Genomic DNA, 15,386 nt, shown 5'->3' on the forward strand with positions numbered 1-15,386 from the left:
ATACCATGCCAACTTTTAACCTTTTCAGAGTTCATTTGAAATGCTTTTCAATTTCAGGGTCTTATAGCTGAAAAAATCAGTAAATGCATGAAAAATAACAAATGAAGTCAGAAAGGGTTGAAAATTGATGATGTGGCTTTGAATGGTGCATTTTGAACATAGAAAAACTATGGAGTTCAAATAAGTTCAAAAAAATGAAATCCTTTTGTAACAGACGAGTTTCCGTATGAAACCCTGATACTTCGAAAGAGATTGTCCGTTTTGTACACGAAGTGCATCCAGTTTTTGCCGTAAGCCTCTCTACTTTCTTGCACATGCTATGTGGGTGAAATGATGATACCATGCCAACTTTTAACCTTTTCAGAGTTCATTTGTAATGCTTTTCAATTTCAGGGTCTTATAGCTGAAAAAATCAGTAAATGCATGAAAAATAACAAATGAAGTCAGAAAGGGTTGAAAATTGATGATGTGGCTTTGAATGGTGCATTTTGAACACAGAAAAACTATGGAGTTCAAATAAGTTCAAAAAAATGAAATCCTTTTGTAACAGACGAGTTTCCGTATGAAACCCTGATACTTCGAAAGAGATTGTCCGTTTTGTACACGAAGTGCATCCAGTTTTTGCCGTAAGCCTCTCTACTTTCTTGCACATGCTATGTGGGTGAAATGATGATACCATGCCAACTTTTAACCTTTTCAGAGTTCATTTGTAATGCTTTTCAATTTCAGGGTCTTATAGCTGAAAAAAATCAGTAAATGCATGAAAAATAACAAATGAAGTCAGAAAGGGTTGAAAATTGATGATGTGGCTTTGAATGGTGCATTTTGAACATAGAAAAACTATGGAGTTCAAATAAGTTCAAAAAATGAAATCCTTTTGTAACAGACGAGTTTCCGTATGAAACCCTGATACTTCCAAAGAGATTGTCCGTTTTGTACACGAAGTGCATCCAGTTTTTGCCGTAAGCCTCTCTACTTTCTTGCACATGCTATGTGGTGAATGATGATACCATGCCAACTTTTAACCTTTTCAGAGTTCATTTGAAATGCTTTTCAATTTCAGGGTCTTATAGCTGAAAAAATCAGTAAATGCATGAAAAATAACAAATAAGTCAGAAAGGGTTGAAAATTGATGATGTGGCTTTGAATGGTGCATTTTGAACATAGAAAAACTATGGAGTTCAAATAAGTTCAAAAAATGAAATCCTTTTGTAACAGACGAGTTTCCGTATGAAACCCTGATACTTCGAAAGAGATTGTCCGTTCTGTACACGAAGTGCATCCTGTTTTTGCCGTAAGCCTCTCTACTTTCTTGCACATGCTATGTGGGCGAAATGATGATACTATGCCAAATTTTAACCTTTTCAGAGTTCATTTGAAATGCTTTTCAATTTCAGGGTCTTATAGCTGAAAAAAATCAGTAAATGCATGAAAAATAACAAATGAAGTCAGAAAGGGTTGAAAATTGATGATGTGGCTTTGAATGGTGCATTTTGAACATAGAAAAACTATGGAGTTCAAATAAGTTTAAAAAAAATGAAATCCTTTTGTAACAGACGAGTTTCCGTATGAAACCCTGATACTTTGAAAGAGAACAAAATAAAATAATCAGTAAATGCATGAAAATTTAATAGCAAAAAGACTTATCATAAAATAAAATAAATAAGTAATTTGAAACAAAATAATATAAACTTTAATAAAATATATAAGTAGAAACAAAATAAAATAAAATAAAATAAACTTTAATAACATAAATAAAATTTATGAAACTAAAATTATCAAAGTATTTTCTGTTCAATACATTATAAGCAACCTCTAAAATTTAAAACTAAAATTATTAATAAAATTGATGCAACTAAAATTATCAAAGTATTTTCTGTTCAAAATCATTAAAAGCAAAAAGATTTTCATAAAGAACTTTGTTTGTTAGAAACTTTAATAGCAAATATATAAGTAGAAACAAAATAAAATAAAATAAATAAGTATTTTGTTGTAAGTAGAAACAAAACAAAAAAAGCAAAAAAGAAAACAAAAAAAACTGGGAAAAATAAAAAAATTGCCACCTACTGGGCCACCATGACCTGAATAGTAGAAACCCATCAATGGGCCAGGATTCAGGCCCGCAAAAGGCCCAGTAGGCCCATTTGGCATAGCAGTGACAATTAGGCCCGTAAGCCTGGAATAGAAAGGAGCTCGAGAGGGGTGCGGCAGTGGGGCTTATAAACCACTGCGCGCCCCTCTCAACTAGCGAGGTGGGACTAAACTCCCACCACCACGCCGCTGTGCGCGGCCTTTGGTCCCGGTTGGTGGCACCAACCGGGACTAAAGGTGGGCTTTGGTACCGATTCGTCCCACCAACCGGAACCAATTCCCGCCTTTAGTACCGGTTGGTTCCACCAACCGGGACCAAAGGCCGCCGCTTCCCTCCCTTTGGACTGCTGAAAAGAGACCTTTGGTCCCGGTTGGTGGCACCAACCGGTACTAAAGGGGGGCATTGGTACCGGTTGGTGGCACGAACCGGGACCAATGCTCTGTGTATATAAGCTGGACTTGTGAAAATTTTCATTCAGTTCTTCGATCTGCCTCTCTGCCGCCGAACGCCTCGACACCGACGAACACCTCGACGCCGACGCCGTCGCGGCGCCCTGCCTGCCCCGACGCCGCCGCGCCCCTGCCGTGCCCCGACGCCGTCGCCGCGCCATGCCTGCCCCGACGCCGCCGCGCCCCTGCCGTGCCCCGACGCTGACGTCGTGCGCCCCTGCCCTGCCCCGACGCCGACGCTGTGCGCCCCTGCCTCGCCCCGACGCCGTCGCGCCCCTACCCTGCCCCGACGACGCCGCCGTGCGCCCCTGCCTCAACCTCGACGCCAACGCCGCCGCGCCCCTGCCCTGCCACGACGCTGCGCCATGCCCCTGCCCTACCGTCAACGCCGCCGCACCACTGCCCGCCGGACAGGCCGGTACTCCCTCCTCCCTCCCACCCCTCTCCTCTGTCCTTCCTTCATGTATGTGATGATGGTGAAGTTGGTTCAGTGCAAAGTTTCAGAGAATTGCATGTTTTCAGCCATGTCCACAAGGTGTTTGATGAAATGCTAGGGCTAGCTAGGGAACTTTGTTTTATGTGAAACTTTCCAGGATGATGTCTCCTTGGATGTTGGTGAAGATGGTCAAGTTGGTTTGTTTAAAGGTAAAACTTGTTAGTGCAAGTTTTATTAAAATTTAGTGCTGGACAAAAACTACATGAATTTGTTTGGTGGACTTGCTAGATGAAATTGGGGCTGCCCTTCTGGACTTAAGGGTTTAGTAGGAAGGACTACAAGATGTAAAAAATTCAGATTTTTTTAGCAAGGAAAAATAGGGTTGTAGTTCAATGCCAAGATTGGACCAAAATTGAAAAATGGAAGTTGTGCTCAAAATTTTCAAATGACCAAAGTGGGTTTTTGAATAAAAATGATCTATAGGCATCAAGGACTTCTCAAAAATTTTGTGGCATTTGAAAGGAATTATTTGAAATAGTTCTAGTGCAAAAATTTACATTTAAGAAAAAATAAGAAAATTCTACTGATGTTTTTGTTCATAGCATTTTTTTTGTCCATGTATGTATGTATGTATGTATGAATGGATGGATGGATATGGATGTATATACAAAATATTCATATATGATGTTTTTTTTGTTCATAGCAATTTTTTCCATGTATGTATAATTTATGTATGTATGTTCATATATGCAAAAGTTACATTGAAGAAAAAAATAAGAAAATTCTATTTTTTCTTCTTCTCTTCTATCCCGATAACTTCAACACGAGGGGGGGGGGTCGATATACCCCCTCCCCGATAACATTATTTTCCCATGTATGTATGTCGTCGTTGTCGATATAACCCCTCCCGGATAACTTCGACATGAGGGGCGGTCGATATATATACCCCCTCTCGACCGTGATAACTTATACCACGGGAGCACCCCCCGGCCCTCTCGCTCGACCAAAACTCTCGAGGACACCCAAACCCTAGAAAAAAACGATGTCGGTCTCCTACCCCCTCCCGCCGCGCCCCTACCCGATCGACAAACTGTCTTGAGGCCACCCAAATTTACCAAGTTAAAAGAGCTTTGTCGTCGAGGCCACCCCGAACCCTTGAAGCGTTGTTGAGGCCACCCCAAACCCTTGAAGCGTTGCCGAGGCCACCCCAAACCCTAGAGAAGCGTCGAGGCCATGCCACTAATATGATTCCTTATTGTGCTTAGCTAGCTAGTTCAACGTTTGCCACTAATATATCCATCTGTCATGTTTGAATAATAATTGCCATGTTGTAAATATTTGCAGAAACTATGGATCCGCACCCCCGAGACGAAGCAAAAGAAGCGGTGTTGGGGGAGATAATCGCACACGGAAGTGATGCCGTCTTGTCGTTTCTCAACGACACATGCACCGATGGTCTGGAAAGACAGGATGAAGAAGCAGGCTACGACGATGATCAAACAATGGAGGAGGAAGGACACCGTGATGACGGCTCCGGTGACCGAATGGAGGGGGAAGGACACCGTGATGACGGCTCCGGTGAGCGAATGGAGGGGGAAGGACACCGTGATGACGGCTCCGGTGACCGAACGGAGTCCGGCCAGGTATATATATTAATTAATTAAGCATGTGCTGACTATAGCTAATTGATGCATTAATTGTTTTTGGTATGTACACATATTAACTCTCTTCTTTTTCTTCTTTTCTAGCCCTCCGGATCGAGCAACACTTCGGTAACGAGACGAGGCCCGAAGAGAAAGTTGCGCGCGGATGAAAGGTACACGATCATCGAAATTGATCGCGCTGGCCAACCGATTGAACCCCTCCGGACCAAGCAAAAATTTAATGCTCAGTGCGGGGTTCTAGTGAGGGACATGATCCCGATCAGCATCGAGCAATGGTTGAAGCCTAAGGACAAAGACTCTCAGGTGTCTTATGTCAGCGATAGGCAGAAAGCTGATCTTTGGACCGCGCTGCAGGAAAATTTCACCTTCCCGCCAGAGGAGGATCCGGAGAATCCAGTTAAAAAGCCAATGATCAAGGCTTATGCTCTTAAGAAGATGGCTGAGCTATTCAGGAGGTGGAAGAATGAGCTGAAATCATCGTTTGTCGACCAAGACAAGACTCCAGAATTCATCGGCCGATTTGAGAAGATCAAAGATCAGTGGCCCGAATTTGTCACCAAAAAGAAATCTGAGAGAGCAGCGAAGATGTCAGCGACAAACAAGAAAAATGCTGCAAAGAAGAAGCATCACCATCGCACGGGGTCAGGTGGCTACCTGAAAGCCCGGCCGTTGTGGGACAAGGCTGAGAATGACCTCATTGATAAAGGGATTGAACCAGAGACGCGACGCTGGCCAGACCGTTGCAGGACTTGGTTCTTCGGGGTTGGGGGAAAATTGGACCCTGTAACAGGGAAGTGCGTTTGGACCGACGAGCAGCTGAACACACCCATCAAGAAGCTTCAGGAGTATATCGAAAAGGCGCAGCAAGGGACGTTCGTTCCGGACAGAGAGAACGACGAGCTCACAGAGGCCCTCGGGAATCCTGAGCACCCCGGACGGACACGAGGCACGCCAGGCTCCCTTTCGTGGAAGGCTGGATTTCCCGACGCAGGCGGTTACAAACACCGGGAGAGGAAGAAGAAAAAGGAATTGACCCAACTACAGGCGCTGCACACAAGGGTACAAGCGCTAGAGGAACGAGAGGCAGTTCGCAGCACGCGACCTGCCGAACCTACACCTGAAGCTACCCCGCCATCTTAGCGGAGAAGCAGCTTGGCTTCCACAGAGCTGCTTCAGGAGCCTGTCTTCACGGCTCCTGCTAACTACCCCGTAGATGCTATCATGGAGTCTCAGCATTGCCAGCATATGACGCAGTGGATGGAATTGAAAGTCAAGGCGGCTGTTGGCTCTGTTGCACCTCCTGAACCTGGCGCAACTTTTCACTGTCGGCCGATTCCAGAAGGATATGCTAGGGTGATGGTGGATGAAATCACAGAAGGATTTGAGGACCTCCAGCTTGACCACCCTACGGGTGAAGGGGAGACTCGGCTGGGTTCTTGTCTGAAGACTCCATGCCTATGGCAGAAGGAGCTCATCAACCTTCCGAACTGGATGCCTCCGCCTCCTCCTCCTCCTCCGGCGAGTCAGGGCACTCCGCCTCCTCCTCCGGCGAGTGACGATCAGGGCACTCAGCCTCCTTCTCCGGCGCGTGGCGGCACTCCGCCTACGCCGGTGCGCCCCAGCAGCCACCAGCCTCCTCCTTCTCCGCCTCGCCAGCAAGGGTGGAAGAGACCCGCCGCCGCCCCGGCTGCTCCGGCGCGTCGTAGTCCTTCTCCTCGCCTCGTAAGCAAGCATGAAAGAAGACAGCTGCAGCCGCTCCGTCTGCTCCGACGTCTAGCAGTACAGCCAGAGGCGGGAGGCAATACAGATACGGTCCACCTCTCAAGCCTCTAGAGAAGTTACCGTACGAGATGACCGTGGAAGAAAACAAGAAGATCGTGCAAAAACAAGTGAAGGACTTCTTTGAAGGGGCGAAAGCAGAGAGACATCCACCTCCGGAGGAGAAGGTAGATCCGGTGAAAGCAAAGTGCACTATCGATGCCCTTAGGAAACCACCAAAGTCTCCGCCGAAAACCAACTATGAGCGCATTACTGAAAAGGCATATCTCGAAGCGGAGCGGTCGGGAAGTACTGTCAGTGATCAAAGGTTAAAAGAACGACGAGTAGCTGGGAAAAAAATTGCCCAACTCGGCGAACAAGTGAACCAATCGTGCCCCCCGCTCAATGTGTCTAGCGACATCGTCGCTAATGCTCCGGGGATGGTGCCCGGTTATAGCAATCTTGGAGATTACCTGCCCGACGATGTACATTATGATTTCTTGGAGGTGGACGAACACAGATACGAGTACGGGAAGCCTCTCGTCAAAGATGAAAAATCTCTAACAACGTTGATGCGAAGATTCCATAATTGGTACATGAAAACCTGCAGAGAGTCTGGGGGGACGAATACTGTGTATCTGAGAGTTAAAAAGGAGCACAACCTCATTGGAATTGATCCGTTGCATGTTCCATTTGAGGAGTTCTTCCAGTTCTTCAATCAAAAGGCCCTCGATAAATTAACGGTCACTTGCTACTGTCTGTAAGTACTACTTCTGTCATTAAGTCTCTATATATAGCTCAGCTCTTTCATTGCATGTATTTATAATTATCCTCACTATATTATGCAGATTGAAGATCGTCGAGTGCAGAAAAGCAGAAATGATGATATTGGGTTCATTAACACAAATCTCATAGATGAATTTCAGGTTAAAAAGAGCGCCGAAGAGGCCGAGGCCAACTTGCTCAAATCATTGTTAATAAATCAAACAAAGATTTAATACTCTTTCCTTACAACTTCGAGTGTTACTGTCGTGTGCATATTCGGTTTCCCTTATTACTCGAGCGAGGTTATAGTAATGTAATTGATGAGTTATGCATGCGTGCGCAGCTTCCACTATATTCTCCTGGAGATTAAGCTTGAGCGGGGACTAGTAACCGTCTTAGACTCGAGACGAAAAGATCCCGAGACCTATGCGGACATGACTAAAATTCTCAACAAGTAAATTCAATCGATCATTATCGCACCATATCGGCAACTTTTTGTTCATTTCCTGATATCTCAAGTAATAATTATTTTCTTTGTCTTGCAGGGTTTGGAAACAGTTCACCGCAGAAGCTCCGGGACTGCCGAAGGAGCTGCGATATACATACCCGAAAGTAAGTACTACTAGCTAGCTAGTTGCGCGCATCTCCCGTTGATTCTAGCTACTTTCATCAATGCCATTTATAATGCTTCATTATCAGTTTTATTGACCTCTATTTCTCGTAAAGTGCTTGTGGCAGGAACAAGGGAATGATTACTTTGGATACTACGTGTGCGAGTTCATCTACAACGCGACTTTGAAAAATAAGCGGGGCTACTCTAAAAGACAATATGAAGTGCGTAAGCAATAATATTCACAATTTCATTTTATTACACCATCATTTTTGTTGAGTTTCATTCATATATATGTATTAACCCCCTTCTTCAAATTAGACGTGGCAGATGCGGAATGAACTCCTACCACAAGATCGCATGAAAGCAATTCAAGAGGAATTGGCGGGATTCTTTCTTGACCACGTCATCAATAAAGCTGGAGAATACCATGTGGAAGTTGAGTTCAAATGCTAGGGGATTGTAAGAGATCTTACATATTGTATATATGTATGTAGCCAGTAGCGTCGGAAAGATAATACGAAAACTTGTTGTTCGACCAATCCCTCGGAGAAGGAGAGGTCGATCACTTCTCTCGGTATGCATGACGAACTTCTGTACTTAATGGTTTCCTTCATTTTCTTACTAGCTAGCGTGTCGAGGGCCTCTCTATGTATAGTACGTAGCGTCGACCAAGCACGGAGATAAGAGAGGACACTTCTCTCTATTAATTAATTAGCTACCTAACACAATATATGAAACACCTTAATTAACCATACAAAACCCCCAAATCCACCCCCTTTCAAAAAAAAAAAACCCTAGCCCCTGAACAGCTGACGCGTGGGTGCCTATTGGTCCCGGTTGGTGCCACCAACCGGGACTAAAGGGCCTCCTGCCTGGGCTCGCAGCACCGACCACGTGGATGCCCATCTGTCCCGGTTAGTATAAGAACCGGGACTAAAGGCCTAGGCATTAGTAACGACCCTTTAGTCCCGGTTCCCCAACCGGGACAGATGGGCCTTATGAAGTGGGACAAATGGCCCTTTTTCTATTAGTGCCCTCCACCACCTAAAAAAAGAAGCACCACTATGTGATATTGTAGCACCAATATAGTACATGGAGCCCCCGACGCAGAAATTTCCCCACATAAATATACTTTGGTTAGCGGATAACACGAAAGGCCCATCAAATCACCGCATAAAAAAAACACTCCGTCAGCTCCCCCACCGGCCAAACTAAATATTCCATCAGTTCCAAAATATAAGCGGTATTACTTTTTTGGGAAGTTATTTTTTTAACTTTGACCAAGCTCAGAGCAAAAAATACCGACATCCATAATATTAAACAAAAAGTATGGAAATTCATTTCAAGATGAATCTAATCATATCGATTTGATACTATGAATTTTGATATATTTCTCTACAAATTTGATCGAACTTAAAAGGTTGGACTTTTCAAAATATTAATACACCTCATATTTTGAAACATGGTGAGTATTGTTTTTTAGGAAACCCAACAACACCAACGGCGCAGCATAGTGTGTCCAACCTATCTAGTATAGATTATGTCTCACATGGCATGACGCTCTCCCAAACATACAATCCCATGCATAAATCAGTGATTCAGGACACAAAGTTATGACTTATTTATTTCTAGCATGAAGTGCGCCTAACATATCCATTAAGTTCTATCCATCATGGCAAATCTTGCAGTGGCAGTAGCCACCGAAGAACTTATCACACCAAGGATTGTAGACCTTCTTACCCTTCCACTGAAACTTGCATATATCCTCGCATGATGATTTGATGCAGAACAAGATCTGAAATTGAACATCCTCACAGTCTGCGCATCACAAACCAATGAAAATTAATACCATAATAGTGAAACATTGACTGTAACACATGATTTTCCAACCCTGCATAAAAGCGGTACGATGCGAAAAGCCTCAAGGACATGCATGCAATCTGTATCAACATCATATTTGAGAAAACTCTTGGTAATACGACTTGAAATCTTATGTAGATTTTTCAAGGTTATTCTTTTGAAATAACATCTACTCTAGGAACTCTACTTTTTTTAGAGAGAAGGAACTCTACTTAATTAAGAACAACAAATGTGAGAACACACCTGCAGATGCGCTTTCGAACAACACAAGCATCACGAGAAAACAAGCGATGACAGACCTTCTGTCCATTCTTTCAGTATACATTCCGACAAGAGCCAGAGGGACAATATATAATGTCAAAAGGATATGGAATTACGTGGCAACTCAGAACTTCTAGAAAAAGACATATAAAGGTGCATCCACAAGATAAGATTACCAAGTACTAATAAGCGGTCCCAACTGAAAGCCAGAGTGATAACACATAATGTCCAAAGGATATGAAATGACGTGCCATATCTAGACTTCTAGACGAAGATATCGAAGTGCATCCATAAGATATCATGACCAAGTACTAAAAGGTGGTCTCCATTTTTAGTTAACTTTTGTTCACAATAGTTAAAGTAGAATAATAATTTGGTAATTAATGACATATATTCTACGTATTCTTATCTTCACAGTGGATGGGCTCCTAGCCCAGTGGCCAGCGAGGCGGTGTGTCTCGTGGCCGACGCAGGTTCGAGCCTTGGCTTGTACGCATGCACCGGCGGAACGGTTCGACCGGTCACATCTGACACGTCAGTTTATCTTTTTGCCAACCCCGTCAGATCAACCTTTTTGCATCGCTTTCTTTTGCTAGAAAAAATCGCATCCAACTTTTTGCCCTGGACACCGCCATGGACGCTTTGAGGCCTGTCTTGAAGCATCACCAGCTCGCCACCAGTCGCCGTACTCGCCGTCGGTCGCCGTACCGCTATGCCGTCGGCTGCAGCTTTTTTCTCACGCCCATTGAAGCTTTTTCACAAAACGGTTGAAGCTTTTTTCGGCGACGGTTCCAGCTTTCGCGGTCGCATGGTGTGGCCGGTCCCCAAAATTCATTGCCTTCGATTGAAGCTTCCTAGGACGCTGGTTGTAGCAAAAAAAATATGTTTGCATCCCCCTCCACGCCATTCACGGCCTCCTTTTTCTCTCTCTTTGAATGGTTCCAGCAAAAAAGATCGATCCAGCAAAAAATCAGAAAATGGGGAGTAGCAAAACACAAAAGACGGTGGTAGAAAAAATCAAACACCATTATAGCAAAGCTTGGAGTGGTTCCAGCAAAAATAAGATGGATCAAGCAAAAAAGTCAAAAACGGGTTGGTAGCAAAAACTAAGACGGCTGTAGCAAAAATCGAAGACCATGGTAACAAAAAGTTTGAGTGATTCCAGCAAAAAGATGGATCTAGTTAAGCAAAAAGAAATCAAAAGATACCTACGGTGGTAGCAAAAAAGAAAACGATGGTAGCAAAATTTTGGACTGGTTGCAGCAAAAAAATCACTCAAAAAACCTGGATCCTGGCAAAAATTGTGGATCCTGGTTGCAGCAAATCCAGCACCGGTGGTAGCTTTTTCGGTGCCGGTTGCAGCAAAATCACATCACCGGTGGCCACCCCCTCCAGCCTCACCTGTTGCAAAACGTCCAACCTCGCCGAGGGGGAGGACAAGGAGATAGACGGCCATGGCTTCCCCGGGTTGCATCAGCCCCTGATTACTCCTCGCATCAGCAAGGGGTGGAGTGGACGAGCAGAGCCCCGTCTCGACCAGATTTAGATGCAAGAAAGGGAGGTGGGGAGCAGAGGTGATTTCTCATGCGATCTGATTTGGGTGCTCGAGCTGTTGGTAGGGGATGAGGAGCGGTGCTAGAGGTAGGGGATGAGATAGCAGCGGGATGAGTGGACGGGGAAAGGGATAAGAGTGTCGAGAGGGGTCGAGAGGGATGGGGAGTGGTGGTGGGCCAGGAGACTGCAGTAGCGACGTGGCGAGTGGGCTACAGGCGTCCTTTGATCTGGTGGAATCGTGCGACTCGCGCTGGACCGGCCGAGCATTCGGCCGGTCTGCCGATTGTAAACATTTCCCTAATAAAAATCAGTTGGGGCTTCTCCCCCTACTGGTCTAGGTTTTTTTTATCCTCACAGTTATGAAAAATGATGCATGTTATACACATAGGTCAGTGAAACATGAAAACATCCTAGAGAGGAAGATTACTGCATTCATTATGTTCATGTTATTGTTTGATAATTTGAAGAGGCGAGCCTTCCTGTGTTGATGATGCTTTGTAACCAGCTAAATTGGTTTTTGTTTCTTTAATGTGAAGTCTGTGTAGTGCCAATAGATCAATATTATTAGACCTAATTTTTCCGTTGTTCTCTGCTTGTAGATGCTCTTTGTGTTTGTACGCATCAGCAACAAAGTGAAGCATTTCCATTGTAAAAATGAAAAACGAAAAATCCTAATCTTGTTTCCCTGTATCAGCATGGAGTCAATTGGTCCTTGCGTGGTTTGTTGGGCAAACGGTCGTAGAGTTCCCTCAAATATCTCCTGATGAACCCAAATATGAACTCCCTAAGGTATTAACTCAACTAAACTCACCTGCCTGTCATACCTGCAAAAAGAAAAGAACTTACCTACCCGTCAGATTACTGCTACTGTCTCGTGAGGTTGCCGGCGTCCTCGCATTGCCTCGCCGCCCCGCCCTGCCCCGGCCGTGCGCCAGGTTGCTGTTGTGGGCCCTAACTCTGCCTCGCTTCCACGTGCGCGAGGGCTCCGTGGGCAGCGCTGCTGGCCCGTGTTCTCAATGCATTTCGCGGATTCTCGGCGTCTTCGGGGTTCTTGTGGGTGCCGGCGGCTGTGGTGGAATCCGAACCTGCACACTGGTACCTCCAAACTTCGAGTAAATTTCATAAAACTATCACTTTTGGGTTAGTTTCTAGAAAACTATCAGAAAATTGTTTGTCGCTGATATCTACCAAAAGTGTGGTCGGCTGTTTCAAAATACCCGAATGACCATGCAATTTTAAATTGATTGGGTTGGTGCCTTCATCGTCATCACCAACGTGCGCGGGAGGCAAGCATGGTGCTAGGCAGCGGCGATGAAGATTTGAGACGGGGCGGCGCCGGTTGGTTTTCTTTGTTGTTGTTTGACACATGGTTTCCCATGTAACCTCCCCCTGCGTGGTTGAGTGGCACATGTGTTTTAGTTCATCATTGTAATTTGGTCCCTAATGGGGATCAGACCTGGATATTCGGGTGCCACGACCCGGCCCAACCTTATAAAGGCGCGACCTTTTCTTTGACATCATATAAAGGCCTGGCCTTGACGGGTCGTCTTGTGCCGGCCCGATGGCTCTGAGGCATGGATCGGCCTAACATGCTAGAATTTTTTGAGGGGTGCCTAACAAGCCAGATAAAAGGGCCGGGCCATCCCGAGTTGATTTTTGGCCTTCTGGGTTGTCTGGGTTTTCTGGATCTTTTGTTCTTTAGGTTAAAAAAGGCCCAAAAAACTTAAAAAGACCAAAACAGTCCTAAAAGACAAAACAACCTTAAAAGGGCTAAAATAGCCCCAAACAGTACTAAAAGGGTCGGTCTTAAGGGGGCAATTTAAGATCCTAACTTATAATAATATGCACTATGAAAAGTAATACGTATATACTCTCCGTAGCCTTGCCCTGATGGCTTTCCCCAAATAAAGCTGAGAGTTAGAATGGATAGTACAAAATGCTCAAAAATAATAATACTTTGTCTCAAAAAAGTCTCTTTGATTTGATTTAGTACAATGTAGGGATTCACTACCAGAAAATCCGCTTACGCCGACGGCCTCATCTATGCCGACGGCCCCCGTCGGCATAGATGGACCTATGCTGACGGCCTGGGTCAGGTCGTAGGCGTAGAAACGCCGTCGGCATAAGTCTATCTATGCCGACGGGGCCGTCGGCGTAGATGAGGTCGTCGGGACCGCTAGAGATACGCCTATGGGGCCCGTCGGCATAGGCTAGGGCGTCAGCATACACCGGGCCCACCTACCCGGTCAGCGACGACCGTTTGACGGCATCGAAACTACGCCGACGGGAGGTAACGGCGGCGGTCGGCATAGAATTGCTGACATCACCGATCCGCGTCGTCGACACGTCATCGATCCGAGGGAGGGGGGGGCGTTGTGTGGCAGAGATATGCCTACGTCTTAGCCGTGGGTATAGACCTGGCCCATGCCCCTGTTCCACATCATCGATCCGTGTGCGATGCCACGTCATCGATCCATGGGATTGTACCTCCGTGTGCACACCTATGTCGACGGCCCGGCCGTCGGCATATATTTATTTTATTTTTATTTTTTTACTTTATATTATTTTTTGTTTTTCCACAAGATACCTTATCTAAAAAAAATACCCTGATGGTATATCGATTGCCCCCCTTACAAACGTAGCTGTCGCCGTGTCACGGAGGGGGGGAACGGTCGACACGGAGGGAATCTAGTTAGTGGAGAGATTCGGGGTGTAGCTATGCCACCGAAACATCGCACGGGTCCCGATGAATATGTGAAAGTGTTCACGCATGCGTAGACGCCCGTCTTGGGGCTTCGCGGTGTGGCCCCCCTCCACGCAAGGCAGTGCCGCCGTCACTTGGGGGGCACACCGTGGAGACGTGTGCCGCCTCTTCGTGTTGGGGATCGTTGCAGAAATTAAAATGTTCTACGCATCACCAAGAACAATCTATGGAGTCTTCTAGCAACGAGAGGGAAAAGAGTGCATCTACATATCCTTGTAGATCGCGAGCGGAAGCGTTCAAGTGAACGAGGTTGATGGAGTCGTACTCGTCGTGATCCAAATCACTGATGACCGAGCGCCGAACGGACGGCACCTCCGCGTTCAACACACATACGGTTGGGGAAGACGTCTCCTCCTTCTTGATCCAGCAAGGGGGAGGGAGAGGTTGATGGAGATCCAGCAGCACGACGGCGTGGTGGTGGAAGCAGCGGGATTTCGGCAGGGCTTCGCCAAGCTCAACGAGAGGGAGAGGTGTCACGGGAGGGAGAGGGAGGCGCCAGGGGCTGGGTGCGGCTGCCCTCCCTCCCCCCTCTTTATATAGGGGTCCAGGGGGGCGCCGGCCCCCAGAGATCCCATCTCAAAGGGGGGCGTCGGCGAAGGGGGGGACTTGCCCCCCAAGTCAAGTGGGGCGCCCCCCACCCCTAGGGTTTCCAACCCTAGGTCCAGGGGAGGCCCAAGGGGGGCGCACCAGCCCACCAGGGGCTGGTTCGCTTCCCCACTTCAGCCCATGGGGCCCTCCGGGATAGGTGGCCCTACCCGGTGGACCCCCGGGACCCTTCCGGTGGTCCCGGTACAATACCGGTGACCTCCGAAACTTTCCCGGTGGCCGAAACTGGACTTCCTATATATAATTCTTCACCTCCGGACCATTCCGGAACTGCTCGTGATGTCCGGGATCTCATCCGGGACTCCGAACAACTTTTGGATTTCCGCATACTAATATCTCTACAACCCTAGCGTCACCGAACCTTAAGTGTGTAGACCCTACGGGTTCGGGAGACATGCAGACATGACCGAGACGACTCTCCGGTCAATAACCAACAGCGGGATCTGGATACCCATGTTGGCTCCCACATGTTCCACGATGATCTCATCGGATGAACCACGATGTCGAGGATTCAATCAATCCCGTATACAATTCCCTTTGTCAATCGGTACGTTACTTGCCCGA

At 46.3% G+C, this 15,386-nt stretch overlaps 1 long non-coding RNA gene across 1 annotated transcript; it reads right to left on the reverse strand.

Moving 5' to 3' along the window:
- Positions 1 to 9,186: 9,186 nt before the first annotated feature.
- LOC123126067 (uncharacterized) lies at positions 9,187 to 10,046 on the reverse strand. The gene is made up of 2 exons (XR_006461552.1): positions 9,881 to 10,046; positions 9,187 to 9,595 (listed from the first exon to the last, which is right to left on the reverse strand). It is a non-coding gene; the product is annotated as an uncharacterized lncRNA (long non-coding RNA).
- Positions 10,047 to 15,386: the final 5,340 nt, after the last annotated feature.

The sequence above is a fragment of the Triticum aestivum genome, chromosome 5D, assembly GCF_018294505.1.
Source record: "Triticum aestivum cultivar Chinese Spring chromosome 5D, IWGSC CS RefSeq v2.1, whole genome shotgun sequence".
In the NCBI taxonomy this organism is placed as follows: domain Eukaryota; kingdom Viridiplantae; phylum Streptophyta; class Magnoliopsida; order Poales; family Poaceae; genus Triticum; species Triticum aestivum.